General features: G+C 45.3%; 1 long non-coding RNA gene across 1 annotated transcript; it reads right to left on the bottom strand.

Annotated features, from left to right (window-relative positions):
* Positions 1–1302: 1302 nt before the first annotated feature.
* On the bottom strand, positions 1303–5275 carry LOC114905001. The gene is made up of 3 exons (XR_003796079.1): positions 4964–5275; positions 2084–2282; positions 1303–1447 (listed from the first exon to the last, which is right to left on the bottom strand). It is a non-coding gene; the product is annotated as an uncharacterized LOC114905001 (long non-coding RNA).
* Between the last annotated feature and the right edge of the window lie 5092 nt (positions 5276–10367).

Below are 10367 nucleotides of genomic sequence, written 5' to 3'. Positions count from 1 at the left end.
GACTGGGGAGCTGGCGGGGTGGGGGAGGCGGAGGTGGGAGACAGGGGAAGGTGGGGTATGGTGGCCCCCGAAGCCGCGTGGAGAACATCCCCAGCTGATGTCTGCGGCCAGAGGCCCGCTCCAAGCGCACGTGTCTCTCTCTCCGTCTCTCTTTTCTCTCTCTCTCTCTCTCTCTCTCTCTCTCTCACACACACACACACACACACATCCTAGCGCGCAAGGGGGACAGGGACCCCCTCAATTGCATTTCACACTTGCTCCGGGACCAAAGTGGCCTCAGAGCCTTTGCCCACCCGGGTACGGGAGCCTGGCCCAGGATGGGGAAGGCAGCTGCGTGTGCCTCAGACAGGGAACCTCCTTCCCTTTGGCTGGGTCTTCGGCCTCTGGGGGCCTGGTAGGGTTTCCTCCTTGGTTAGTAGCAGGAACCTCAGCTATCGGTACCCCTTGAAGATTGGGGGCGCAATCGGCCCAGCTCCTCGCCTGTCCTGCGTCCCAGCGAGGGGAGGAGGGAACAGGTGTGGAGCGTGGCGGGGGCGGGGGACGTGGGGGCGACACTCCCTCCCCTCCCGGTGGCCTCAGGGTAACAGCTCCCAGTGCTCCGGCCGAGGTGGGATCTCCAGCTCCACTTTCAACTGGAAACATCACCAGGCAGGAGAGCTGTGTGCTCGGCTCAGAGGGGGCGCGTTTACATTGATTTTCTGTGGCATCTGGAAATCTGCTGGGTTTGAAGAATAATTTTTAGCATGGTTTACTTTTTTGTTAGCCACCGCCCTTCGTTTCAGCATTTTGCTTGGTAAAATGTTAATTACTCTGTATTTCTCTGAAAAGTCTGCCCAACTCAGGGCTCTAAAGGAAAACACAACGGCTTTGGCTTTTTTTCCTCGTGTCCTTTCCTAGGGCTCTAAAAGCAGAGATGCACTGCTTCCATTTTTGTCAGAATGCCCCATAATAGAGTTCTCACCCCTCTTTATGTCTAATGAGGGCTTTGAGGTTTATTAGGGGAAAATAGCACACACCCCGTCAGCACTCAAATACAGGATTAGGTGGAGCTTACTTGAAAGTGTATATATAATATTGTTGTTCCTTGGCAAGTGTCTAATTCTTTTTCCCATAACTTCTATTTGACACAAAATCCTACAAAATTCAAGTGATGAAAGTCAGAGAATAGATGTGGATAAGCGAACATCCTTTTATCATCTCCACAGTTTTCAACCTGCTAAACTGGTGGATATTAAAAAAATTTTTTTTCAGGGAAAAAGAAAATAAAACAAGTGCACCTTCACTGTTGTTAGTGTTTTCTTCTCATTGAATGTAGACACATCATTAGATTTATTTTTTCTTTGTAGCAAAAGATGAGGAAATCAGAAATGAACAGCAGCCTTTTAACAGCAGCAAATCCCAAGACTTTTGAGATGGTTTTCTTTGCTTCTGTTTTCCCTTCTTTGCCCTTCAAGCAAAACAAAAAACAAAGATAAAAGAGAAGAAACACCATTCCTAGTGGAGAGTTTATTTTGTTGCCACAATAAAGGGGTGGAGACAGTTAATAGCTATTTGAGATGATAGTGCTTAGTGATCCCATTCATTTAGTCATAATCTTCAAGTGGTTTAAGATTAAGGTGTTTTTGGTCTCTTCCTAAGGACCTTTATGTTAATTTACTTCGAACATTGCCCAGACTGTCAATGTCTCCAAATTTCATTAAGTCAAACTGAGACAAATACAATGAGATCTTCATATTTTCTTCCTCTGTGAGACTATCGACTGGAATTATTTTTATTTGGATTCAACTGCAGTGGGGGTCACTTGCTTCCTTTTCTCTATTATAGATAGATATATAAAATATGTGTGTTACGTATCCACACACCCACATACATATTTAAATGAACCAATATTGTTTACAGATAACTTCCCTTTCACTTCTGAGCTTAATGAAGACCTTTCAAAAAGTCAACTCCAGTGGCAGGAGACAGATTCTGCTTCACCCAGGCCAGGATTTATGTTTAAAGTAAGTTTGAACGCCCTGAACTTCTTCAAAACAGACAAAAAATAATGAGAACAACTTGGAGTATAAATATTTAACTTCACCTCAGTTGTCACGACAGCCCCAGCAATTCTTCAAACACAACCGGAATGAGGCGTCACTTCACTGGCATCAGACCATCAGACCGGGCTGCCTCCGCCTTGCCCTAGGAGCGCTCGTCCCCTGAAGCCCCCGGGTGCCCGTCCCGGAGCGTCCCCAAAGAGGAGGATTGGAGAAGGCGTGACGCGGGGCGGGGGGGGTGCTCTAGGGAGAAGCGAGGCAAGAGAACGGATTTTTAAACTCTAAGGTCCTGATCGTCTGGCAAGAAATGAACATCAAGAGACCCACCTTTCCCCTGCCGTCTTCCCTGCCCCGCTGTTCCTTCCCCTCATTTCTCAGAGCTGTTTTCACAAAATCCTGAGATCCCGTACCTGCAAAAAGCAACCCCCCAAACTCCCTAGAAACTAAAGTCGTTCGCACTGTAGATTTACGCTCTTTCTGTGGGGTCTGGCTGTGGGCAGAAGACTTTCCGCGTCAGAGCTGCTCCGCCCGCGCCTTTCGCGGGAGGAGAGGCTGGTGGCGGTAGCGGGTCGGCCGGCCAGAGGTTGTCCCAGCTCCCGCTACCTGCTCGCCCTCGCCTTACTGTGGTTAGAATCCCGGGAAGATGCACTGGGACGCCGAGAAAGCGCCTCTATGCACCGAAAAGATTGAAAAATAACCCCGACACTCTCTCTCATATAGTACCAGTCCCACACCTTGCACTGGCGCGAAGCACCCGGGTAAGATCAAGTGTCAAAGACAGTGGCGGTTTATTTTGGTGCATTTCAGCTCCCCTTTCCGTTTCCAGCAAAATTGAGAACACGGGCGGAGGAAAAACAGGGACCTTCGTGGGGGGGAAAGACCTCGTGTGTGTGTGTGTGTGTGTGTGTGTAGGTAGGTACGGTGACAACTTTCAAGTACATTCTCTATTTAAAAACAAAAACAAAACCCGGACAGAGGCCGATATTTCTTTGCGGTGCAGGAAAGGGTCATTCAAGAAAAGGAACTGTCTGAATTCCGAAAGCGATTTCTCGGGACTTTACTGAAAAACTGAGAGTTCCCCGGGAGTTTAATTTGGCCAGACTGTAAAATGTTGTTTTGTATTGGCCTCTTTCCCCATCAGATATACATTTTTAAAAAAATACTACAAGCATCTATTAAAAAACATTTCCTTGGACTAGAAATCTACAGCTCGGCAGAAAGAAACAAGCCAAGCAAAAACCCAGAGAATAAAGAGATTTAGAATTTAAAAAACCAAAACTGTGTCCCTTTCTTAGTCATTTGATAGTTTTATTCCCCGGAGACCCAGTGAAGGTAGGGGTTCGTACTTTTTATTTTATTATTCGTATATTATTATTTATCATTTATTCACTTAAATGCTCAGCCTTGACAAACTGTTTCCCCACCGCGGGGTTCTTTTGCAGAACCCAAGCCGGGGTGGTGGAACGAGTCAGGTGAGCGGGGTGCGGGGCGCAGAAAGAAAAACACTCTTTGCTTCGCAGAGGGCTGACCCGCAGCAGTCTACTCCGCTGGCCAGCAGGGGGCGCTCTTATGTTATCTCTGGACCAGACAGCCGAGCGGCTCAGAGCTGCAAGACAGGCTTTGCACTTTTACGCAGCTGCAAAAAGAAGGGGAGGGGGGAGTGGAGCTCCTAAACCCTCAGCAGCTCTTCCAGTTGGGTTATTTACCCTCTGTTCGGCAACATACCCATGTGTCACTTTACCTACCCACCCCGCTTATAGTGCACCCCCCTCTCCATCAACCCCTTTTCATCTGCATCTATGAAGCACATGTATAATCTCTCTCCCTAGCCTTGAAATATACATTAATGCAACTTATTAAATGCGACGACGAATAGTCAACATTTTTTTCGCCTGTTAGTTCCGCTGATCCAAGCAGGATTTATTTGCAGATCTCACATCCCGGAGCCATAATGCGTGATTTTTTCCCCTTAAATAAAATTGGTCAAATGTTGACAACCTTTAAGCCAATCTAACACTCAAGATTAGTGATGGGAAACTAATGAGAAAATATAAGATCGCCCGGCCTGAGGGCTGCCAATTAAATCTTCGCTGATTGAAAAATAAAGGCGGACTTGGGGTGTGAGCCCAGCTCAACTTCAACTATTAATTTAACATGTTGCCGGGGTCCCTGCCTTCTCTCCTCTAAACTGCTTCCCGTAATAGACCTTCCTCCTCCCCCATCCTTCAACCTAAAAAGCCAAATGCTATTTCTCCGAATATTTCAAGAGGTCCAAATCAGGATGATCATTTCTTACACGGTAAATATTAGGCCTTTAAGCAATATGATTTAACTAATTAGAAAATTTACATCATTAAGTCTCAGGGAGAGAAAAAAAGAGAAACAAATCTGCCAGTCATTTTAAAGGAGACAGGCACTATTGAAGTGTGAAGAAATCGGCTCTAATTCAAAAAGGCAATCGGGCAGAAAAAGCCCTCAACATTACCCTGCTAGTTATTAATCAGAAAGGGCTCTCTCTCCTCCCCACTCCCCCTCCTCTCTTAGCGCTGAGTTTAAGTTCGTTTTTTTGCCAGTGGCCCATGTCATATTTATATTGAGGTTTTGTCTGCTAAAGGATGGAAATCTGAAAATGTTTCAATATGAAGAAATCAGAATCCTCAAAGGAAAAAATATTCACAGAATCACCTTTCTTCCAGACAAGTAAACCTGTTATGATGAACAATCCTAACCCCCTCTTTATTTTTTTTTTCATTCTTTCGTTTTTTCTTCCCATTAAGTTCCTATTTTGAAACCTGCTTGGTGAGAACTGAAGTCTTTGTGTCCTGCTCCCCTCCCCCTCCTTTCTTGCACCCCTCCTTCTGCCAAAGTGAGAAACTTAGACTGAAAGCAGAAAAGTACAAATACATTAACAAAGCCCCACTCACTTGATAAAAAGGCCATGGTCTAGGCGTACATGTCAGGAATCTAAGGGAAGGGGAATCAATCCGGTGGGTCTCTGGACAAAAGATGATGAACTAGAAATTCCCCCCACCTATGTATAATAATTGATAGAGTATGTAATTAAAGTGAAAAAGAAAGGCAGGTAGGTGAGAATTATTTTAAAGTGCATTATTATGTTGTGTGGCTTTTTCTCTATTCCCCCCTTCTCCATTCAATCTTTAAACAGCAGCCTCATTATAGCTAGGTGCCCCTTCCCACCTTACTCTTACTTAAGTCCTTGGTGCACCACACACATAGCCCTGGTCTACTCATTCCCAGCAAATTAACCGAAGAGGGAACCGCAATGGAACTTTGTGAGTAGTTCCATTTGGAAACTCAGGCCCTTCCTGGCATCTCTGAGGACTTGTTCTCAGACACTGGGTTAAGAAAAAAATTAATAGCAAGCTTTAGGTATTCAATTTCCCTTCATTATTATTTATTTTTAAATTACAAAGAGGTCCCAAAGCCTCATTTTTCTGCCTTGCTCTATTCTTTTATTGGGTACCATTCCAGCCTCATTTTCTTAACCTCCTCTCCGCCTTACAATCTAAAAGTTTCACAACCTTGCTTCCCACCAAGTCCCTGGGCCTGGAATTCTCAAGTGTTTGGGCTTCTGCCGGCCTGGAGCAACTCTCCAGCGTTAGTTCAATGCCATTCTTCACCTTACCAGATTTCAACTTTTCAGGAGAGAGCAGTAGCAGATCTGGGCTATTAACACACCACAGTTAATTCTCTGCGGGAACTTTTACTAGGTGGGACGTGTGGAAGGAGAAAACATCTGTAAACAGTGAGCGCTCTTGAGGGTGGGGAGAGAGTTCTGACATAAGAGGTCAGAACACATATAAATGTTCGCAGAATTTGTGAAAAAAACAGTTCGGAGTTAAATTTTGGCGAAATAAGGAAAGGAAAGAGCATGGGGGGACATTGGGAAGAGTCTAGAATGCTCCCCCAATTTAGCTTTCTTTCTGACCGTCACGAAGCAGATGGGAGTCCAACGTGCTCCTCTTCGAGAAAGATTAGAGTAAAATGGGCACTTCGTCACTTTCAGGAGGCGGGACACGGAGAGGTGAAAATATACAAGACAATGGCCTCTGGCGCTGGAGGGCTCCCCTGGCGGGCTCCCACCCTTTGCCCAGTTCCTCTCGGAACTCTCCTTACCTTTGTTGCTTGGATTTGATCTGACACACTGGATGTTCCTGGGCTAGGTTCTTTGAGAGGAAAAAGACCACGAGAATCAACCGGTCTCCTCCTGCATCTACTCCGAAGCCAAGAAGCATTACAATAAAATTTACAGCGCTTTTAACAACTCGCAAGTAAAGCATTAAAATTCTCTTTAATTGAGAAAATATTGATTTTTAAGTCTAGAAAAAGAGAAATCGTAATTTAGTTGCAAACTTTCAAGCGGGAATATAGCGTACTATGTGGCTGTGTTATGGATCCACTCTTTATACACATGCAACATCACATCTTTAATTGCGCTACTTTATAAAGTGATAAAGACAAAAGATAACCCGACTTAGGCAAACGATTAAGAAGAAAAAAAAAGGACCTAGAATAATTTCCTTCTCCAGTTATTTATAAAAGAATTGTCTCCTTTTCTGAAGCAGAAAAACAAAAACAAAAACAGCCCAAAGGGGAGGAAAGAAATAAAAAGAACGGAAAACCACAGACCAGTCTAAAAGCAACTCACATTAGCAAATCCGTTGATATTCTGTACCAATGGAGGAATGAAGCCAACACATTTAGAGAAAATGCATTCACGGACAAAATTGCATCCTCCTTTAAACGAAACAAACCTGGGTCTTTTTTCTTCCTTTACTCCCCCGTCCTGTTTTGGGGGGGGCAGAATCCATTGGTGGATAGAGAAGGGAAAGAAAATCAGGCTTTCTATGTTATTTCTCTATCGGTTTTTGGTATTACAGAGGAGTAAAGAAGTTTTTGTGTGGTGGTTTTTCATTGATCAGTCACTCTGAGCTAATGTAATTATCCTCATCAATAGGAGGCTGCAGAGAGAATCATTATGTGGGTGACATTGATAAATGATCGCCCAGGAACGGCCCTCTCGCGGGCAACCCCACATCTGACCCTCCCACACACACAATGTAGTCATAGAAACACCTAGAGAACCTCGGGCACCGCCGCGGAAGGGGCAAGAGAGGGAAGAAAAGCCTCCGGCGGCCGGGGCGGGGGTGAGGGCGAAGGGGGGCGGCCAGTCCCAGATCCAAACCAGTTCTGGCGACAAAAACAGCCAACGGCGGGACGGAGGAGGGCGTTGCGGGAGGGAGAATCCCCCTTCCCAGCATCAAACCCTCACACAGTTGCTCACAACAAAGTGAAAATCCGCCCTGCAGACGACCCATTCCTCCACACCTTTACCATGTGTGCACTCACTACCAACAACTTCTGATGTTTGCCGAGACACACGTTCAAGTAGGTTTCTCCAAAGGAGTTAAATAATTAGGTGACAAACCTGTAGGCATCTCATTCTCACGAGGGTCCCTTCCCCCGCCCCCGTTCAAAAAACTCCAAACAACAAACCAACCAAACCCACAAACCTATCTGAACAAAGACAGCAGCTGGGCGACCCCCTCACTGCGTTCCCCCCAGTTATTTACTGGGTGACCCCCTCCTTTCTCTTCACCTCCTAACCCAGTGCCTCTGATTATGAGATAATGGATTTTGCGATTGGTCCTGTCGGGGGGGGGGAATCTCCACCGAACCCCACGTTTTCATCTTTTGACTGTTTTATTTAAGCCAATGGGAAAGTATCGAGAGCCGTAATTGATTCATAATGATCCATAAATCGATGTCTGAGCGCGGGGGGTTGGGCTGGAGGTGTATGAAGAGTAGAGGGGGGAAAGCTGTTTATTTATTTTATTTCTAAAGCTTCAACTAAAGTAGCTTCGACACTGCGGGGGCTGGAGGGGAGGAGCTGTTGGGCTCTGCCGGATCATCCATCATCGCTGTCACCCAGAGTCTGCCCCGAGGAGCCTTAGACGCAATCTCCCTTCTGTCTCTACACCGAAACTATTAATATTAAAACCTCCCATCAAACACTGCCCCGACGGTCTCCATTCTCATCACAATCTGACCGGCCTCCCCCATCAGGCCCTCGTTGCCCCTGCGCCGAAGCTTCCTCCCAGCCCGGCCCCGACAGAGGGAACTCCAGCGACAGCGCACGACGCCCTTAGCTGATTACGGCGACTGTTAGGTGGCTCTCCTCGCCCCCGTCGATTTGAAGCACGTCTGCCTATCTCTGTCTAACACACACACACGCGCGCGCGCCCGCGCGCGCGCAAACGGAAGGCCAGGTGAGGGCCAGGGCAGCCGGCGCGGAGGGGGAGAGTCTGCACTCCCGCTGCCCCTGCCCAAGCCCCCGCACGCACGTCTGCACCGACCCGGCTCGGTGGGCGGCGGGCGAGGGACTGTGGCTGCGAAGCCGGCACATCCAGACACCGGCCCTTCTCACACAGTGGCAACTTGCAGCGGAGGTCCAGGCTCCTTATCAAATTGCTGGCCTGCAAGACTAATGGGGAACTTGTGGAGGATCCCTGTCCAGTCCCTTTGAAGGAAGGTCCCTCCTCTGACAGCTGCTAGAGATATTAGCCACATTTCCCTTCCCAAATCTGCTCCGGGTTAACAGGCCCACAGGGGTGGGAGGGGGCGAGGAGGCCAGGAGGATCCTGATGGACGCTTCTCTGCAAATCTAACCAGGGTGAGCTGGGGCGAGTGCGGGGCGCTGACCTGGCATGGGGGGAGAAGGGGGGTGGGCGGAAGACACAAACTTCCCTGATCTCTTCTCTCATTTTCCTTCAAAACGTGGCTTCTTGCTCAATTCCCAACCCTTAACAGATGGCGACTGCAGTTCTCTCAGAATTTCTTAAAGAAAGGGAAACCTTTGGAATTTATTTCTGCTTTTGCTTTTCCATATAAATAAAAAAGTGTTTTTATATTACTCTTGTTTTGGAGAACATAAGCAATTTTATTCAGACTACAGTATTTCCTTTAACACTATATGGTTGTCAAAACACCATTCCCAGTTTCTTTGCTTTTGACAGCTGAGTCTTTCTTAAATATACCCAAATCGGAACTCTTTATACTAAATAGTAAACCCGAGATAGGAGCAAGTGCCTTCCGAGGTGGTATAAAAAAAAAAGCATTATAAAAATTGGACAACTCTTACCACCTCTCTGTCCTAGCTTATGGAGGGTGGGGGGAAGCAAGGAAATGCAAATATTATTACAATTATTATTCAACTCCAAATATTTAAGAGGGTTAAGGTTAAGGTAATAGGGTGTGAAGTTGTTAAAGAAATCAAACCTGAGATGATTTTATTCATTAAAACCAAGGATAGAGGGGTTCTGGGATCTAAACTGCGATGAAATAGCTTAATAATAATTTCATTAAACACTTTCTAACCATGAGCCAACTACCAAGTAAACCCTTCAGCATTTACTCTACTGAGAGGAAAGGAAGAAAAACTTTGCCAAAAATTTTTTTCAGCTGATGTGAGAGTTAATTTATAAATGAAGAACTTGTCAAATTTTACATACAAGCATTTATATTAAAAATAGACAAATATTTAAAGTTTGCAAAAAGACTCCAGGTGAAATTGGACAACAAAAATGAGAGGGAAGCTCTTTCTATTCCAAGTGGCACAGAATTTCTCCATGAACAGTTAGCTTGCATCGGAAGTGTCACTTCTGTGTTTAAACAGCAGAACGTTAATTAAACTAGTAAATGGATTTATAAAAATTCTACCTAAAAATGATACAAAACAATAGAAGTTTTTTTCCTTGTTCCTTTGTATACAACTTCTATTAATGTCTGTTTGTTTGTTTGTTTTGCAATGGGAAGATGGAAGAACCCAAAATAAGATACAAACTTGAATTTCTGGGATAGTAAATGATTTCCCAATCAGGCTGACATCACACAACTAAGCTAGAGTTTATGATAGTATCCCTTCTGAACATAGGGTTCAAAGTTTGGGTGTTACAAAGTTCCAGGATAGTATATTTATTTGTGAAATTGAGGGGGCATGCTAATACCTCACACCTTTTTTCACTTTGCGTATTTTAGCAGGCATGGCTTGTGCAGTATCATCAAGCGAATGACAGAGATGTTGAGGAAAGTTGCGCGGAACTTTGAAAATGGCATTACATTGCCTGCTTTGTTGTTGTTTTAGAAAACAAGTTTAAGTTTAGTGAGCAAATCATCACACTAGCGTGCCTGCACATGGAGCTGTCTGAAATAAAAACACATCATACTATATTAAATATTAATTATTAAGTAATCTCTTCAACTCAGGATTTCAGACTCCATAGAAGTTTACTCACCTATGAACATCTA

The sequence above is a fragment of the Monodon monoceros genome, unplaced genomic scaffold (genome assembly GCF_005190385.1).
Source record: "Monodon monoceros isolate NGI ecotype Baffin Bay Population unplaced genomic scaffold, NGI_Narwhal_1 Super_Scaffold_21, whole genome shotgun sequence".
In the NCBI taxonomy this organism is placed as follows: Eukaryota; Metazoa; Chordata; class Mammalia; order Artiodactyla; family Monodontidae; genus Monodon; species Monodon monoceros.
The sequence above is the reverse complement of the archived record's forward strand: the minus strand, read 5'-3'. Positions and strand labels throughout refer to the sequence as shown.